Source organism: Nannospalax galili, unplaced genomic scaffold (genome assembly GCF_000622305.1).
Source record: "Nannospalax galili isolate Female #2095 unplaced genomic scaffold, S.galili_v1.0 scaffold664, whole genome shotgun sequence".
Classification (NCBI taxonomy): Eukaryota; Metazoa; Chordata; class Mammalia; order Rodentia; family Spalacidae; genus Nannospalax; species Nannospalax galili.
The window spans coordinates 5,692,382-5,712,087 of record NW_008354274.1 but is presented as its reverse complement, the minus strand read 5'-3'; the positions used below and the strand labels follow the sequence as shown (position 1 = coordinate 5,712,087).

The following is a 19,706-nucleotide window of genomic DNA, read 5'->3' as shown; positions in this document are numbered from 1 at the left end:
ACAAAGAATGTAAGAAAGCCATCTGATCTTGCTGAATATCACAGAATCCTTATTATAGATAAAACCTACAGCTAAAAAAGAAATGCCAGCCACCATTTACAAGTGGCACCTGTCTTAGGAAGCATCAGAGATTTCACAGTGGACAGGAACCTCACAAAATTCTAAGACTAATAGCTCAATTTACTTACTATCAAAGAATACACTGTGTCAATAAAGCACCTAATCAAGGAGTTGCCACAAATTCTGTAAATAGTGTGTAGATATTTGGAAATTTTCATGCATGTATGCAGTGTGGAAAGTCCTAAGATGTATGAAGTAAAGTATCTTAGTTTACATAACAAAGAGGGAACAATATTTATCCAAATATCAAATCTCTTAAACTGTAGGGGAAAAAATGCTGCTTTAAGACTTCAAATCTTGACCTAATTCAATAATGCAGTGCCAACTTGCAACCAATAGCAATAAGCCCACTATTGTTCTAAATTATTGCACTATACTTAACTGTCACCAAGGATTCTTTCAGGACTGTATTCATGTTATTGCTTAGTCCACCATGACTGAACATGTTTCTACTTCACAAAGTCAACCTTGCTGTGGATGCAACTCCAGGGCCTGAGGACAAACCCTGAACTCCCCCACTCCATTATCCCTGACCAGGAGGAAGAAATCAATGAGAGAGACCGTTGCCCCTTTATTTTTCCTCAGAGTATGGAATGAAGGATAAATGTATGGAATGAAGGATAAATGTATCCATTTGGAAAGCCCCAGCTAAGCTGAGAATCCCCTGGCCTGGAAACTCTGTGAAACCCCAAGACCTCAATGTAGTGACTGCGCTGTCTGGGAAAACATATGCCAGGACTCATATGCCAACCTTCACACTGTAACAGCATGACTTACTATCTCAACCCCTCAAACCATGAAAAACAGGACTGCAGAAAAATATCTGGTCTTTTCTCCTAAGATACTGTGGTCCTTCATTGTTCTTAGTAAAGAACAATATGCTTATGAGGTCAGTTTCATTTTTCATTTTCACATTGCCCTGGTCAACCCCGATCTAACATTTTCTAACAGACACCACTGACAAAATCCTAAGTTGAAATTCCTAGTTAAAGTTCCATATACGTGCATCTTTGAACTTGGAAGAATAATGAAATCAATAGAGAAAATGAACTAAATTAAAACATAAATATGAGACAGGAAAAGTGGCTTAGTGCTAACTTTAAACTTCAGAAGTTAAATATCTGCTCAGGACATCTGAGAGCCTGGTTCATTCATCCACTGCTCCTAATGAGGAAGATCTGAGGTCTTCTGTACAGTTTGTCCCTGGTGGCCTTTGGCTGTATTATCCGCCTCCTCAACTAATGTCATGTGCAGTCTTCCAACCAGTCTTTGAGATATGTACCCAAGCTGATCTCCATTCAACTCTAGCTTTATGCCTTTTTCATGGGTCACTTACAGCATTTCTGGGATGCAACTTCCCTGCGATTCCTTGTCTTTTCCTCTGTAGAACCTGATGGAACTGCTATAGCCAGGAAAATGGAACAAGGGGAGTAAAGGGAAAGAAAGAGTCCAAGAGAGGGGGATGGCAGGAGCTACATATTTCCAAAGGGAAAGTGAGGAATATAGGGGACTTAAAGGGAAGGAAGGAAGAGCAAACATACAAAGATCCATGAGGGTAAAGGGGAAGAAGGAACTCAAGAGAGGGGTACGATAGGAGACAGGTATTATCACGGGGAAAATGGGAAACATGAGAGTACTTTAACTGGTGAGGGAGGAGGGAATATCAGACAAGGAGAGAGAGATGAGAGATAAATAATGCATAAGTGGTGTGAAAAACCAGAGGGAATGTATTAATGCAAACGCATACTGAAAAGTACACATACAATATCTACACGTGAGTGCATGTATGTAGCTGAAGGGTATGTAACAAGAAATGCAGTGCCGGACAGGAGAAATCTCTCTTCAAGTTGTTGGCCAAGGTATTCCAAGAGGCTCCCAAAATGATGCAGGCTATTGCCACAGTCCTTGATTACCTCACAGAAATTGAACTGATACTGATATTGATACACAGGGCATACTTCAGACCCAGGATTTGAAGTAATGGTGCTGGAACTAACTTGGACGCCTCCTCCCTGAAGACTAGATCTCATAGTTTTAGATGATACTATGCAAGCTGATAAGGGAGAAAATCTGCTAGTGGTCCAATCCCAAATTTGAAGCCTAATAACCACAATAATAACAGGAGCAACAAACAGTATCTGTGTAGTAGTTGCATTTTTATCTCAAGGGTGATCCACAGTTTTCTAATCGGATTTAAAAAACCATTCGGTGGGCTGGAAATCATATGTGGCACTGTAAACCTAGCCAAATACACATGATTTGAGGGGTCATAAATCCAAAGAAAATTCCAAGTCTGTCATATTCCTAGGGAAACATAATTTCTTTCTATACATTAAATAAGGATTCTTGTATTTACAGACAAGCATGCCAGTCACCACTCATCAAAGAAGCTTCTTTTGCAACAGGTGGAAGCTATTACAGAGTTCTACAACTGGCCACATACAGAGAATAAATGTCTATGACATGCCCAGGGCAAAGTGACACATCTACAATTGAGCCTCTACACAACCTCTACATCTAAGGCTCACAAAACATGGTGGAACACGGGGTAGAGAGAATACTAACGCATTGCTCAACTCTTATCAGGGAAGCTTCCCCATGCAACAGAGCAAAAATGAACACAGAAGGCACAGCTGGTCAAAGTGTAGAGAATAAGAGTCTGCAGAATGCATGTCCCTGGATAGGACTGCTATATTAATTCTTACCCACTCAGTTCTCAGGAAGCATTAAGGAAGAGGGGATGGACACATTATAAGAGCCAAGCATGGTTTGTGACTCTAAGGAAACAGAGTCTTACAGGCTCCTGGTAACTTCCTCTTATGAACTTACGGCAATGGTGATAGCATGCACAAGACCCATGCACAACCTAATCAGTCAGAAACCAAAATAGAAATGTAGAAATGGGCAAGAGGCCATAACATTAACTAACCAACTATTGGTAGCTGGTCACTAGTGGGTTAGGGAATGTTGATCCTCTTTAAAGGATTCATGCTAGACAGGTCGAGCAGACCCAGTGAATGAACTCGTCCTTCCAGCTGTTTGTTTTTGTTGCACATGTATTTGACAAATAGCTGAGGCCTCTAGAAATGTGAATATAAAGAATCACTTTGAGTCTTCCCTTCTTCATTTACTGTGGACCTCTTCACTTTGCAGGCTGTTGTGTGATCAAGTTCTCTCATTCTCTCCCAAGGACCCAGCTCATGCGCTTAGAGTAGCTATTTTTTTCTACTGGTTGTGTCTTTAAATACGGGATGTTGGAATCAGGGAGAAGACTAGATCTGTACAGGTGGTGGGTGTGTCTTTAATAATCTGAAGATCTCCTATACATCAATCACTCATCCAGAAAGATGCAGCTGTGCACATCAAGGAAAATCATGAATCCTCAGAGTTCTGAAGCTCTACAGTAGTGAAGATCACATAGGAGGCTTCACAGGTTGATCCACCAACTGACCCTAGGTTGAAGGCTATCAAACTCTGGGATTCTCAGTTGATTAGATCTGTTGTCTGAAACGGAGGGCAACAATTCAGGCTCCCTGTCTTGTGGTTTTTATTCTCAAAGCTCACTTACAGCTCAATTTTATATAGAAGTTTCTCAAGATGGTTTTTGTTTCATTTTTAATATTTTTATTGAGTTTTATGCATTTCATAGAATACATTTTAATCAAATTTAGACCCTCTTACCCATCCCCCCATAGCCTCCTCCACCACATTTCAAGTATTCTGTCATATATGTTAAGTCCTTAACATTTCTATCAAGCATTTCTATCCAGGTGTCCCTCAGTGCAAGTTCGTCCACTGGAGTCTAGTCAGTCTATCTAGAGTCACTCCCATAAAGATCTGCTCTCCTTCACCCAGCAGTCATTGGTTTCCAGTAGTTCCTTGGTTAAGGTCTGGTCCTGTCCATTTTCCCCAGCTCCATGCTGTGCCTGGCCCCTGCCATCTGAGGCTGAAAGTGACAAAATTGTATTCTTTTTCATTGATGACCTATAGCAAGAAAAATTACTCTCCACAAAATCTGCAACTTCTTTTTAAACTTTTGGAGGTGATGGGTTTATACTGTGGGTAGGAGAGCCACTTTTCAACAAGATCGACTGGTATACCTTAGCAGGGGCCTTCTGGGTCCTCTAACCCCCAGCAGGAAGCTTTGTAGCTGATTATTTTCTTGCTTTTGTTGTTGTTGTTGTTCAATTATTGTTTGTTTGTTTTTCCAAGTCACCATCATTTTTTAATCTCCTAAATGTTCAGGTATCCCATTGCTCCGTTTTGTGTCTCTGAAGCTCTTCCTTGATTTCTTGGCTTGGAATACAAGCTTTTCTTATTGACTGTACAACTTGAACAGGTCATGGGGAGGCAACTTATAGTCCACTATCTACCAAGACATTTAAAATAAATGAATATTTATGGAGATCTAGAAAACAAATTAGATGTTATATAAATGCATGTGGAATATAAAAGAAGAAGCCTGGCGTGGTGGCACATTCATCTAATCCCAGCACTCGGGATGCAGAGGTAGGCGGATCTCTGTGAGTTTAAGGCCAGCCTGGTCTACATAGTGAGCTCCAGGCCAGCTGGGGCTACGGGGAGACCCTGTCTCAAAAAGACCAAAAAAAAAAAAAAAAAAAAAAAAAAAAAAAAAAAGCATACTAAGACTGTAAAAGGGAATTCTATAAATACATTAAAAAGTACACACAGATAAATTTTAGACTTAAGGTCAGGACCCCTAAAATGACAAAACGTCGAAGCTTGAAAGATGTTACCTGAGACTGTAGTTGTTCAAAGGTAATTACAAAGAAAGATAAGAATCACTTGTAAATGGAAATGCCACATCACGGTAGAGTATCTGGCATTAGAATGGCACACTGCTGTCTCCAGGCCTTCCACTTTTGTATAGGCATCAATTAAAACTTAAGAAATGAAACTGGTGCTATGTGTCTTCACCCTGAAATTTTGAAGAGAATTTCTATCTGGTCTTAAGAAAATAATGAAATATTTGGGTTCAAAGATGCAATGGAGGCCTACACTAGAGGCCAGGATGGAGAAGACTGCCACAGCCACCATGACCTTCCCCTTGGCGCTGTGGTAGACAGCAGGAAGGTGACCCAGACACTGCAGAACACCAGCATGCTGAATGAAGGTCAGGAACTTGGCTTCACTGAATGTGTCAGGCAGGTTTCTGGCCATGAAATCCACAGGAAAAGTTCTCATGGCCAGGGAGTCCAGGTATCCCAGGGCACAGTAGAAGACAGTGACCAAAACTTTGTTACACACAAAGGTGATGTGTTCATGCTCAGATTGTGGATCAATGACAATAAAGGGAGGAGAAGTTCCCATCCAGACTCCACAGAGAGTAAGCTGGATCAGGGTGCAGATGGGAATGATGTAGCTAGGTGCCCCTGCACCAGCAAGCCCCTCAGCCTTCTTCCTGGAGCAGTGACCTCAAAGGCCAGAACTACAGTAATAGTTTTGGCCAAGACAGTAGAAACAGCCACTGTGAATGCAAGTCCAAATGTGGTCTGCTGCACCGGGTGCAGTGTTTGGATGGTCAATGAAGGGCAAGGAGCGGAGAAAACAGAAGGTGAGGGAGGGGAGCAGGATGTAACTGAGAGTCTGGCTACTGGCTTTCACAATGGGAGTGTCTTGGTGTTTCACAAAAACTCCAAGAAAAACAACTGTGAGTGCAGTTAAGAACAAAGCCATACAGGCCAGAGACATTCCCCAGAGGGTCTTCATAATCCAGATACACCACCATTTTATGGATGCAGTGGTTTCGCTCTGCACTGGCATACTGGTCATCTGGACATTTTACACACTGGTCCATGTCTGATACAGAAAGGAAAGCATCATCACACAGCTGTAGCATTTCTATCATTATCAGCACTGCTCAGATATGTGCAAGGCATGCTTACCAAAAGCTGCCTCTCTGTTGCTGTGAATGGAAATGAAGATCATTCACTGTATAATAGAGACCCCCAACTTGTAATGTCTAATACCTTAGTGGGTGAAATCAATGAATTTTTTTCCTTAAAAATTCATATTTTTATTACCTTACAAGCATAGATAAATATCAGTTGCCTTTTTACATTCATGAAATACCTTATACTAAGTAGAGTAGTTACTGTGAATTAGTGATAGCTTAGTGATTACAATGAAATTTAAGAGTTACTCTTTCATGGAAACAGTCTCAGAGTAATATTTGAAGGTTAGAAGGGCACAATGTTGTCTTCACCCTTTCCAACTTATCTACAAACATCAATTAAAATAAACAATGAAAAAGGTATGTCCTGGATAAAATAACCTACTATTGTAACAAATATAGACCTACATCAAATTTGTATAAAGATTCCATGCAATTGCATTCAGAATTTTAATGTATACCTTAGTCAAAATTAAAATACATGAGTGGGTGGAATGAATTATAAACTGGATGGCTCACCGTAGCCTTAATTATTACTCATAGTTCTATAGAATCTGCACATCAGGATCACATAGTTACTTGATTGTCACGGAAAGTCTGTTTGCCTCAAAATAATTCCTCAAGGTTTTAGATTCACAGCACGTTAGAAACACACAAATAACCCTTCTTCGACCATGTTTATAAGGTAAAATAGTCATGATGTTTGAGGCCTAAGGACATAACACCACACAGCACTGTCTTCATATGTTCACTTTGGGCTTTCTATTTCAACATATATTTCTAGAAGTACCCATCATTTACCAGCGTCACTAAATTCTACCTCATCATGCACAGGATAGGTAACATACTCAAGGATTAAGTGTGCATTGAAGATACAGAATGACCAAAATAATTTGCCAAATTCCAAGAGAACAGATATGACACATAATATTTGAAATGGGGAGTAATTCCTTCAGTTTTCATTTCCACCTAGGTATGTATCACAATTGAGTGAAACTGAATGAAAGCATTAAATAAATTTGAAGATTAATCTTTGCAACAATGGGTCTATTTCTAGTAGATCTTCTAAGTATATGATCAAATGTAAATACATTTTAGGTTACATTTTCTGAAAAAACTAATTTTTTGGCATAGTGTATCATTATGCAGGCTTGGCTGCCCTAGAACTTGTTATGTAGACTATTCCGGCCTTGACCTCTGAGATATCCACCTGTCTCTGCCACCAAGTGCTGAGATTAAAGTTGGCACCATGCCCAATTCATTTTGATTTTTATAGTTTATATTTGTTTCTTAGACTGGAATGCAATAGCTTTCATTTTGGCATTTCACACAGATATAGCCCAATGGTTTGTTCTTATCAGCCTCTCACACTGTCCTCCCTCATCCAGTCCTTTTTGCTAGCTCCCTTTCTCCCCTCAAATTGCCCTTTCTTCTGCTTTTATGCAAAATCATTCCATTTATGTCTTGTAACAGCTCATCCTTTCTTTAAAAAATCTCCTTTCTTGCATCATTCACTGTATACTGAATCACAGACATGTTTAATGATTTTTCTTCTGTTTCTATATAGACACAAAAGCAAGCACCCCAATTTTCTTCATGTTCACATAACTCTGAATGTTTTATGGACTGTGAATATTATATAAATTTGAAATTTCTAATATTTGCTTCCTTCTACTAATATTGCCAATCATTTTCACTCTTTTAGTTTTCTTGGAAGCTATAAATAATATCACTTTCCACATATTAATGGTATAATACCCAACTATAGATATCATTGCCTACTTTATCATGTATCACTCTTTGCATACATCTATTTCTCTCTTTGGCACTACCTGTGAACTAGAGAACAAGTAAAACCTGCTCATTGAGGGTGCCCACAACCATAGATGTTGCTGCCACAAAATACATACAGAGCTGAACACATCTCTGAGAATCTGCTCTGTGTCAAGAACCTTGATGGAGGCTGAGAAGAGGAAGAAAGGGAATGTAAGATTCCCATGTTCAGTTTGAGCTACATGCAGCTTCAGATGGGAGGAGCCATCTACACATGCAACACTATGTCCTAATTTCCCTGATCGATTTACAATTTTCATTACTTTCATTGTCAAAAGCAGTTTCCTCGAAGTAATAATACCTTCCAGAGTTTAGAAAAATGAGAAAAAGAATGAGGTTCAAGTACAGGGTTTTATTCTTTCAGGGATCATTATTATTGATTCTGTTAATTACATGGTAAATTAAGAAAGGTAGAGTGTTGGAGATTAGGATGACCTGCCTTTGAACAAGTAGAACCTGAGACCTGGAGATCAAACCATAATCTCTGATTATGGGTGAGACCTTGAACACAGAAGTCTCAAGACCCTGACATGTGGAACAGCCACATGATTAGTAGAGGAAATTGGCCAGATCAAAAAGGCTGACTGTGTTCCTCATTCTAAGAATGACATCTGAACTTCCTTGTCCTGAGAAAGTAAACAGCTTGATCAATACATCACCAGACGATAACCCTCAGTAAGGTATAAACACTCTGCTTTGTAATTGCCTTAGCCTGCACCAGTTAAAAGTTACTGTTTCTGTTTTTTGTCTAATTTCATTCTGATGCTTTGTAAGCAACTTTGAAGTCATACATAACTGCTAGCTCCTTTTCAGTATAAATACTTGTTAAACTTTTAATAAACTGGGCTTATTGTGAGAGACAAAGGTCCCCAGTCTTATCGCTGTGCCTCCAATCTCAGGTCACACCAAGAAGGTCCCTACAACTGGTAATTGAACAGGGATTCTCTTTTTCTGACTATAGACTTCTATCCTTTTTTCTCCTTTTCTTGGACCCCAAAACAGGCCACTGGACAGCTCTTGCCTAGCCACCATTGATCATCTGCACCTTGGCTGACCTTGTCCAAGCCCAAATGACAGGTAGACCTGCCTGTCTGACGCACTCCATTGCCTTCACTCTTCCTCTCCCAATCTCGGGGCTCTATCCTATGGGACCACAGACCCCTCTCAGCCTATTAACTAACCAACACCCCCCCATCAAGATCAGAGACCCTTGAGGTCTTAGAGGCCTGAGCCTACATAGGAGGGGGAAGGCCTCTTGTCTTGAGGTCATATTGATGTTCTGTGTAAACCCAGACTGAGTTCCTGGGAAAGGCTGAGGAAGACCCTCTTACTTTCTGTCCCCTCTTCTCTCCCTCCCTCCTCCACAGACTACCTTCTTTCCCTGAGGCTGCTGCTATCCTTTTGTGATCTGTAGAATCCCTGCCAAGGCTTAGCCAGTAAGTCAGGGTAATCGTGGATAATTCACCTTCACCAGATCAATCTCATTTTCAAGCAATTGTGAAATGCATGCTAAAGTCTAGAGGAATTAAATACACAGAAGCTCAAGTTAAGGCCTTTTTAGATACTACTTTAGATTGTAATCCCTGGTTCCCACTAGAGGGCAGCATTGACTTAGAAACATGGAAAGGGCAGGCGATAAAGTGCGGGGCTGCCTTAAGCAGGGAAAAATGTTTCTATCTGCTATTTTCCTCTCTGATCCGCTCTCTGTCTGTGTAATCAGTTAGAAGAGGGACCCCAGCGCCCACTGGTCGGTTTCCCTCCTCTGAGCTTATTAAAGAGGAGTTGCTTCCCGCCTCAGATTCCCCTCCTCCAGCATCTCCACCTATAGAATCTCCTAGCACTCCCTCTCTTCTTCTGCCACCTTTGGCACCTCCTGTGGTTTATATCTCTTATAGTCTTCCTTCTGCAACTAACCCTGATTCCCTTTTGCCTATGTTTCAAAATCTACTCACCGGAGCTGCTGCTCCCAGAAAGAACTCTAATTTGCTGCCCCCCCATTTCTTCCTGTGACCATCCCAGCTGGCACCACTGCAGCCAATAAACCTTTGCTTAGAACACACGCTCCCTTTTACTTAAGAGCGTACATGAAGCTGTTATGGAAAACAAGATGCACGGTCCTTCTACTATGGCTTTTTTTTTTTTTTTTTTTTTTTTTTTGTCTTTAGAAGGAAGAGTTTATTTGAGCTTACAGTTCCAGGGAAATTACAGTCCGTCATGGTGAGGGGACATGGTGGCTGGAGCAGGAGCAGCAGAAGCTCTCACATCTTCAAGCTGGCACAGGAAACGAGAGCAACTGGAGATCCAGGAAGGCTTAAGAACATGCTTCCTCCAGAATAGCCACACCTGCTAAGACCTCCCAAAACAGTGCCACCAACTGGGGACAAAAATGTCCAAATACTTGGAGCCTATGGGGGACATTCTCATTCAAACCACCACATTCCACCTCCTGGCCCCCATAAGCTCATGACCATATAAAATGCAAAATGCATTTAGTACAACCTTAAAAGTCCCCATAGTCATAACCAGTCTTGATACTATTCAAAAGTCCACAGTCCAAAGTCTCTTGAGAATCAGGGAAATTTCTTAATTGTAAGCTCTTATAAAATCAAAAGACAAATTACATACTCCCAACATACAGTGGAACTAGATATACATTACGATTCCAGAATGGAGGAATAAGGGCTTAGTGAGGAAATACTGGACCAAAACAAGATTGAAAACCAGCAGGACAAGTACCAAATCCAGTAGCCCCACATCTGACTTCTGGGACTTTACTTCCAAAGGGCTTATGGCTCAGCCTCCCTAGCTTTGCTGCATGCAACACACATCTATCTCTCAGGCTGGTACCACTCCCTGTATGCAGGTCTTCTTGGCAGATACCTCACAGCTCTCACATCATGAACATCTTCTTGGGCTCTCCATTGCCAACCAGGCTTCACCTTCCACAGCTTCACACAATGGCCTATCAGGGCCTTCTTTATGCAGAGGAGCCCCTGCTGCATGCTGCCTGCCCTCGGCAGCTCTCTGAAATCTTGGAGGAAGAACTGATGACCCCTTCACTCTTGCATCTTTCATGCCTCTAAAGGCAGCACTGGGTGAATGACTGCCAAGTTTGACTGCAAGTTTGGGATGGACCATAGCCTGCTTTATCCATTTTAGAAGCCTTGCTCTTCAGTGGTCCCTGCAGCATTTTCCTTTGACAATTTGTAGGCTTAACTGCATGTGGTCTTGCCCTGGAGGATCTCTCTCTATATTGTTTACATGGAATCTCTAGACCCCTCCTTAATCACTTTAATCTCATCAAAGGGATCCTCTCTAGCACATGCCAAGGCTCCAACGTTTATCTTCCTAGTGCTTGTTATCAATCCAAACTGTATGTCTTTCTGCCCCATTTGCTGTTTTTCACTGTAGATCTGCATAATATTCACCATTAATAGCCATGCCACCGTTTCTATGTTACGCTGTATTGAAATTTCTTCCACCAGAGAAATTAATCCATTGTTTTTCAACTTAGCCTCAGGCAAGCTTTTTGGCTGTGGGCAGACTCTAGCCAGACTCTTTGCCAAAATATCCCAATTTCTGCTTAAATACTTATTTCCCTCTGGAACTACAGTGTTCTTGGCACTACTTTCTTCCATATGGACTGTCCCGTTAAGCTCTGCTTACAGCAATCAACTTCTTTTCCAGCCCAAACTTCCAAAGTCTTCCACATTTTTCCAAAACCCCACATGGTCAGGTTCTTCACAGACAACACTCCACTCTCAGTACCAATTACTGTATAAGTCACTTTTCTGTTGCTGTGATAGAAACACTGGCCAAAACAACTTCTAAAAGAAAGAGTTTGTTTGAGCTTACAGTTCCAGGGGAATTACAGTCTGTCATGGTGGGGGGACATGGTGGCTGGAGGTGGCTGGAGCAGGAGCAGCAGAAGCTAAGCTCTCACATCATCAAGCAGGCATGGGAAACAAGAGACTATGACTATTTTTGACCAGCTTAGCTGCAAACTGGTCACTGCTTGGGATTTTAAGCACCTCACCCAGGCCACTTTGTCCCCAGGGTAATGGCTTCTTTTTAAATTCAAATACTATGATGGATATGCCAAACAGGCAGCAAAAAATGCCCAAGCTAATGTCCAGTTAACTGCTGATATGCTAAAAGGAGAAGGCCACTATGCTGATGCTGAGTCCTGCTTGCCCAATATTTTTGACCAAGTATGACGTTGTGTGCTCTGAGCATGGAGAGATACACTGGTTGGAGAAATGGCTCGCATCAGCTTAGCTGATCTAAAACAAAAACCTCATGAACAATGGGCTGATTTCTTAGCCATGATTTGGGGAGCCATAGAGGCAAAGATTCCTCATTTAGAGGCTGTTCAAATTTTAATAACACAACTTGCTTATGATGGATCAAATCAGGAATGCAAGGCAACAATTGCGAACGTGAAAAGCCAAGATCTCTCCTCATGGGTCACAGCTACCCAGGACATAGATACAGCTTCTGCACACACTAGTATAATGGCCACTGCTTTAGCAGAAGCTTTTTCTGCTCAGATGAAAGAGACATGTTTTAAATGTGGAAAGTTAGGCCACTTTGCCCTTCAACAAATTCCCAATCCATGTCTACCCCGCCACCACTGAACTCGAGGGCTAGATCACAAAACAGTGCCCTAAGTGTTGATGGGTTCTCATTGCACCAGAGACTGCCATTCTTGTTTAGGTAAAGATGGAAAGCTTTTAAACTGGAGGTGGGGCAGCCCTTAGCCTGGCAACCAAGAGCGTATACAGCCCCAAAGGAGATAAATCCTCTTTGAGCACTATGGACTTGGCCTGTGATGTCCAATCTCAAACCCACAATGATTTTAATAGAACAAAGAATTTCAATAAGGGGCCTACTAGATATGGAGATTAATCAACCAATTATTAAACACAAAGATTGGTCATTACACTGACCCACCAAGTGGAGGCCCTCTTGGAAGTAGGAGGGACTACTTCCTCACTCCAATCTTTACATCCCCTGCCATAGGAAGACCCAGATGGAGTCCAGGGAAAAGGGAATTAATACTAGCCTTTTGGGGAGAGATGTACTGGGGCAATTACAGGTGTCTCTCTCCTCAGCTCCAACCCAGACTTCTAAATTTACCCCTAAACTATCCTATGCTACTAACAATCCTTTCATACATAGCCCCCAATCCTAAGGCCCATTGCTCTACCACTGGAGCCTGTAAAACTACAATGAATAACTGATGACCCTGTTTGGATGGATTAATGGCCTACTCCTAATAATAAATTTCAATGGCTTTATACAAGAGCAGTTAGATAAAGGGCATTTAGAACTATCTAATAGCCCTTGGAATACTCCATTATTTATCACACAAAAAAAACGCTATGGAAAATGGAGAGTTTTACAAGATTTAAGAAAAATAAGTGTTACAGTGAAAAAGATGGGAATCCCTACAGCCGGGCCTTCCTTCTCCTACAGCCATCACTGCCCAAAATGCTATTATAATAATTGATATGAGATTGTTTTTTTCTCAATTCTGTTACATCCTGATGATAGAGAATGTTTTGCCTTTTCAGTCCCTGTAAATAACCATGCAATTCCCACCAAAATATATCAATGGAAGGTAATACCACAGGGAATGAAAAATAATCCCACTATATGTCAATTTTATGTTCATAAAGTAATTAGTCCTATATTAAAAGAATTTCCCTCCATTCTTGTCATCCATTATATGGATGACATCCTCCTCAGCCACTCTTCTATTCAACTATTACAGACTATGCTTAATAAACTAAAGGCCACCTTAGAACAATATGGACTCTATATCTCCTCAGAAAAAAATTCAAAAACATGCTCCTTATAACAATTTACAGGACACCTAAATTGGTGTAGACCCTCTCTTCATCTTACTATAATGCAATTAAGCCCTGTTTTCAACCTCCTAGAAGGGGACTCAGACCCTAACTCCCTCAGACATTCAAATAGTAAGCCTAAACAAACTTTGGCTATAATCAATAAAGCCCTTCATCAAATAAGAGTAAATAGAATTAATCCTCATAAAGATATCCAAATACTTATAATGACCAATATAGATCAACCTTTGGCTATTATATTTCAGGAACCTGATTGTTCTTTAGAATTTATTCATCTTTCTCAGAATCTCAACAGAAAAATAACGGCTTATTACTCCATGATAATTCTTTTTTTAATATTTTATTTATTTTTATTTTATGTGTAAGAGTGTATTGCCCAAATGTATGTGAGTGCACCCATGTCATGCAATGCTGGGGAGGTCAGAAGAGGGCTTCAGATTCCCCTGCTGCCATGTTGGTGCTGGGAATCAAACCTGGGCCCTCTGCAAGAGCAGTCAGTGCTCTTAACTGCTGAACCATCTCTCCATCCCCAATGGTGATAATTCTTTTAATTCATAGAGTTCATTTACAAACTCTCCATGTCTTTGGGAAGGACCCTGACAAAATAATCTTGCCCTTTACCTGGGAGGAAATTGAATTTGTTTCTTCAATCTCTCCTTCTTGGCAACTTGCTTTTGCAAATTATTTCCAGAGACATTGGTATTCACTACCCTCCATGGAATCTTTTAAAATTATTTCAAATTAGTAAATTCATTTATCCCACAATTACCTCTCATTCTCCTCTTCCAGGAGCAGCTGTATTATTCACAGATGGAACCAATAAAGGAAGGGATGCTGCTATTTTACACCAGCTCCAAACAAAACAAAACATTTCTCATAATTGGGAAATGCCTGTTCCTGTTTCTGCCCAATATTCAGAACTTTGTGCTATTTTCCAAAGCTTCCTGCTTTTTCCTCAACCTTTAAATATTTATACAGATTATGAATATGCCACTCAAGCCTCTCAAAGTTAGAAACAGCCTTCTTACAACATAAACTAGGGGAACCTTTTGGAATGTTATTTTTGTCTCCTAGGACAAAAATTCACCAAAGAGAACATCCTTTCTTTGTAACTCATGTACATTCCCATACTGGACTGCCTGGTCCACTAGCTTCCTTAAATCAACAGATAACCTGACCAAACAAATAAATGATATGACTCCCTCATGCAGCCATCAACTCCTTCACAAATGAGCAAAAATGTTAAAGATTTATATCCTCATCTTACTAAGGACCAAGCTAAATTGAGTTAAACAATGTCCTCAATGTACTCCCCTCCTTCCTTTGGGCTCTGTATTAGTCAGGGTTCTCCAAAGAAACAAAACACCTAGAATATATGTATAGAGATTTATCAGCTTAGCTCACAGGATAGAGTCAGAGTAGTCCAACAATGGCTGCACCACAATGGAGAGGCTGAGAATCTGTAGTCACTCAGTCCATGAGACTGGGTGTCTCAGTAGTCCCAAACTGGCACTGAAGGTCTGATGAATTCCAAAAGATCAGCTAGTCTTCAGTCTACAGCAGCAAGATGAACTCACCAGTGAGAGAGAAGGCAAGTGGCAAGAAGCCAGGAGTTCTCCTCTGCCTTGGCCTTTTTTATGGGCTGTCATCAGAAGGTAACACCCACATTTAGGGTGTGTCTTCCAGCTTCAGATGATCCAGTCAAGAAGATCTCTCTCATTTCAGTTAACCCCAGATCCAGTCAAGTTGACACCCAGGATTAGCCATCACAAGTCCACCCCTTGTCAACTTGACACCCAATAGCATCTCTCTATGTCATGCTTAATTTTCAAATGAAAACAATGTTGAGGTCATAATTTCACCTAACATGCTATAACTATCCCATCATACAATGACCAATGCATTATGTATCTTAGAGTAGGTGATGAGGTCTTAGTCCTTTAGTATCTCATAACCCAATATAATCATATAGGTTCACAACACTTAACCGCTTAACACTTATCTCAATTACACATTCAAAAGAAGAATAACTCAAGTATCTGCTTAACATATATATGTGTATCCATGCACAAGCCTATTCTTAACCAAATAGGACAAGAATACTTATGTCAATTACAATCCATGTTCCTGCAACTGGTCACGTGGTCTAAGTTGATATTTGTAACTACCTTTCTCTACTACCAATTCTGTATTTCCTCCCCCATCAGCATGCACCTCTACAGGTCTTGGCTCTTTCCCTGGAGGAGTGACCCATACTTTCATCCCTGAAGGGTCAGAGTTTGTTGTCCTGTCTGGATTATCAGCAAGCACCTCTGCAGATCTTGGCTCTTTCTCTGGAGGAGTGACCCATACTTTCATCCCTGAAGGGTCTGGGCCATTTGTTGTCCTGTCTGGATTGGGTTGTTGCAGTTTCCCATTGACCTTTATCACAGGACATGGTAACACCAAAAGTCACCCTAAGGAATCTTCTGCCTTCCAGGTATAATCTTCATTATCTCCATTGTGGAGAACAAGTCCAATTTCCCCCTAGTAGCCTGGGTCAATCACCCCTCCTAATACTGTTGTTCCTTTCTTAGCCTGCTGACTTAAGGGCATCAGAAGCCCAAAGTGTCCTGGGGGAAGTCTTAGCTTCCAGTTCAATGGAATGTTTGTTGTCTCTTCTGGCAGAAGCACTCTCTCCTCTGGAACCAAAATACCCAAGCCAGTAGAGTGCAAAAATTTTTATAGAGGGTCACCAGGGATGATAGTGAGTGGAATCATTTCCACTTCCAACCCTTGATTCCTGAACCCATGAATCCTGGCTATTGGAGAAACTGTACCATATATTGTATGCTGATTCAAAGCATACACTGACTTCTGGAGGACCCTGTCCCAGTCCTCTGGGCTACTGTCACCTAGTTGGCACTGTAACTGTGTCTTTAAGAGACCATTCCATTGTTCTATCAAGCCAGCTGCTTCAGGATGGTGGGGAACATGGTAAGACCAGTGGACTATATGACCATGGGCCCACTGTCCCACTTCCTTGGCAGTGAAGTGAGTTCCCTGGTCAGAAGCGATATTGTGTGGAATACCATGATGGTGAATAAGGCATTCTGTAAGTCTCTGGATAGTAGTTTTGGCAGAAACATTAGGTTCAGGAAAGGCAAATCCATAACCATAATATATGTCTATTCCTGTAAGGACAAAATGCTGCTCCCTCCAAGATGGAAGTGGTCCAATGTAGTCAACCTGCCACAAGGTTGCAGGCTGGTCACCACAGGGAACAGTGCCATATCGGGGGCTCAACATTGATCTCTGCTGTTGGCAGATCTGGCACTCAGCAGCAGCTGTAGCCAGGTCAGCTTTTGTGAGTGGGAGTTCATGCTGTCGAGCACATGCATAACCTCAATCTCTGCCACCATGGCCACTTTCTTCATGGGCCCTTTGAGCAATGACAGGGATAGCTAGAGAAAGAGGCTGACAATCCACAGAGCAGGTCATCTGATCTATTTAATTATTGAACTGATCTTCTGCTGAAGCCACTTTTTGATGAGCATTTACATGAAACACAAGTGTGTTCACACCCTTTGCCCATTTGGAGAGATCTATCCACATACTTCTTCCCCAAATGTCTTTCTCACCAATTTTCCAATCATGCTCCTTCCAAGTCTCTGACCATCCAGCCAAACCATTGCCTACAGCCCATGAATCAGTATATAATCGCACTTCTGACCACTTCTCCTTCCAGGCAAAATGCACAGCCATGTGCACTGCCCAAAGTTCTGCCCACTGTGAAGACTTTCCTTCCCCAGTTTCCTTCAGGGTTGTTCTAGAAATTGGCTGTAATACCACAGCTGTCCACTTCTGAGTGGTGACTTCATAGCGTGCAGAACCATCTGTAAACCAAGCCCTAGTCTTCTCTTCCTCAGTCAACCAATCATAAGGCACACCCCATGATGCTTGAGAACAGGAGGCATCACAACAGGAGTAGGAAACATAGGCATTTGGGAAATTTCTTCATGTAACTTGCTTGTGCCCTCCAGGCCTGCTCGAGACCAATCACGTATATACTACTTGCATTTGATAATGGATTGTTGCTGTGCATCGCCTACTTTATGGCTTGGGGGGTCAGATGACACCCAGCTCATGATGGGCAGCTCCAGTCTCATGGTGAATTAGTGGCCCATTGTCAAGCATTCAGTTTCCACTAAGGCCCAATAGCAGGCTAAGAGCTGTCTTTCAAAAGGAGAATAGTTATCTGCAGATGAAGGCAAAGCCTTATTCCAAAATCACAATGGCCGCCACTGTGATTCCCCTATGGGGGTCTGCCAGAGACTCCAAACAGAATCTTTGTCTGCCACTGATACCTCAAGCAGCATCGGGTCTGCTGGATCATAAGGCCCAAGGGGCAGAGCAGCTTGGACAGCAGCCTGGATCTGTTGAAGGGCCCTTTCTTGTTCCAGGCCCCACTCAAAGGTAGCTGCCTTCCCAGTTACTTGATATATGGGTTATAGTAGCACACCCAGATGAGGAATGTTCTACCTCCAGAATCCAAACAGGCCCACCAAGTGTTGTGCTTCTTTCTTGGTGGAGGGAGGGGCCAAATGCAACAACATATTCTTCACCTTAGAAGGAATGTCTCTGCACACCATTGAACTCCTAGAAATTTAGAAGGCCCTTGAATTTTGGTTGGCATTATTTCCCATCCTCTCATGCACATATGCTTAACCATTGAGTCCAGACTGTCTGCTACCTCCTGCTCACTGGATCCAATCAGCATAACATCATCAATATAGTGGACCAGTGTGATATTTTGTGGAACAGTCAGGAAATCAAAATCCCTTCAAACCAAGTTATGGCACAATGCTGGAGAGTTACTATACCCTTGAGGCAGGACAGTAAAGGTATACTGTTGGCCTTGCCAGCTAAAAGCAAATTGCTTCTGGTGGTCCTTATGAACTGGTATCGAGAAGAAAGCATTTGCCAAATCAGTAGCTGCATACCAGGTACCAGGAGACGTATTAATCTGCTCGAGTAAGGAAACCACATCTGGTACAGCAACTGCAATTGGAGTCACTACTTGATTAAGTTTTCGATAGTCAATGATCATTCCCCATGACCCATCTGTCTTCTGCACAAGCTAAATAGGAGAGTTAAAAGGAGATGTGGTGGATGTGGTTTCCATTTGGCCTTTCCAATCATAATAGCCCTCACTACACACGTCAGGGAACCAATGTGGGGATTCTGCCAATTCCTAACTGTATCTATCCCAATTATACATTCTGGTACTGGGGAAATAACCATAGGGTGAATTTGGGGACCCACTGGACACACTGTCAGTTGGACTTCAGGCAAAACTCCATTTATCACCTGACCTCCATAAGCCCCTACTTTAACTGGAGGGTCACAATGCTTTTTAGGGTCTCCTGGAATCAGTGTCAACTCAGAACCAGTATCCAATAGGCTGCAGAAAGTCTGATTATTTCCTTGTCCCCAATGTACAGTTACTCTAGTAAAAGGCCACAGGTCCCTCTGGGGAAGGATGGGTGATAGGTGAAAAGCATAACTCTTTGGTACTGTAACAAGGTCCCTCCTCAAAGGAACCCAAGGGGTTCTGGGTCTCTAAACTGTCTCAAGTCTGGAAATTGTTTGACTGAGCAAGATTCTCTATTAGTCTGATTATTTCCTTGTCCCCAATGTACAGTTACTCTAGTAAAAGGCCACAGGTCCCTCTGGGGAAGGATGGGTGATAGGTGAAAAGCATAACTCTTTGGTACTGTAACAAGGTCCCTCCTCAAAGGAACCCAAGGGGTTCTGGGTCTCTAAACTGTCTCAAGTCTGGAAATTGTTTGACTGAGCAAGATTCTCTATTACTACAATCCAATACTGACTTCCTGTCATTCATCCTAGAGCTTTTCTGCTTATACAGATCAAATAAAAACTTAGTAGGCTTCTTATGTATGTGGTCCCTGGAAACACCATAATTG

At 41.7% G+C, this 19,706-nt stretch overlaps 1 pseudogene; it reads right to left on the bottom strand.

The window, feature by feature from the left end:
• Window positions 1–5,025: 5,025 nt before the first annotated feature.
• Window positions 5,026–19,706, bottom strand: part of LOC103748726 — a 23,424-nt pseudogene continuing 8,743 nt past the window's right edge.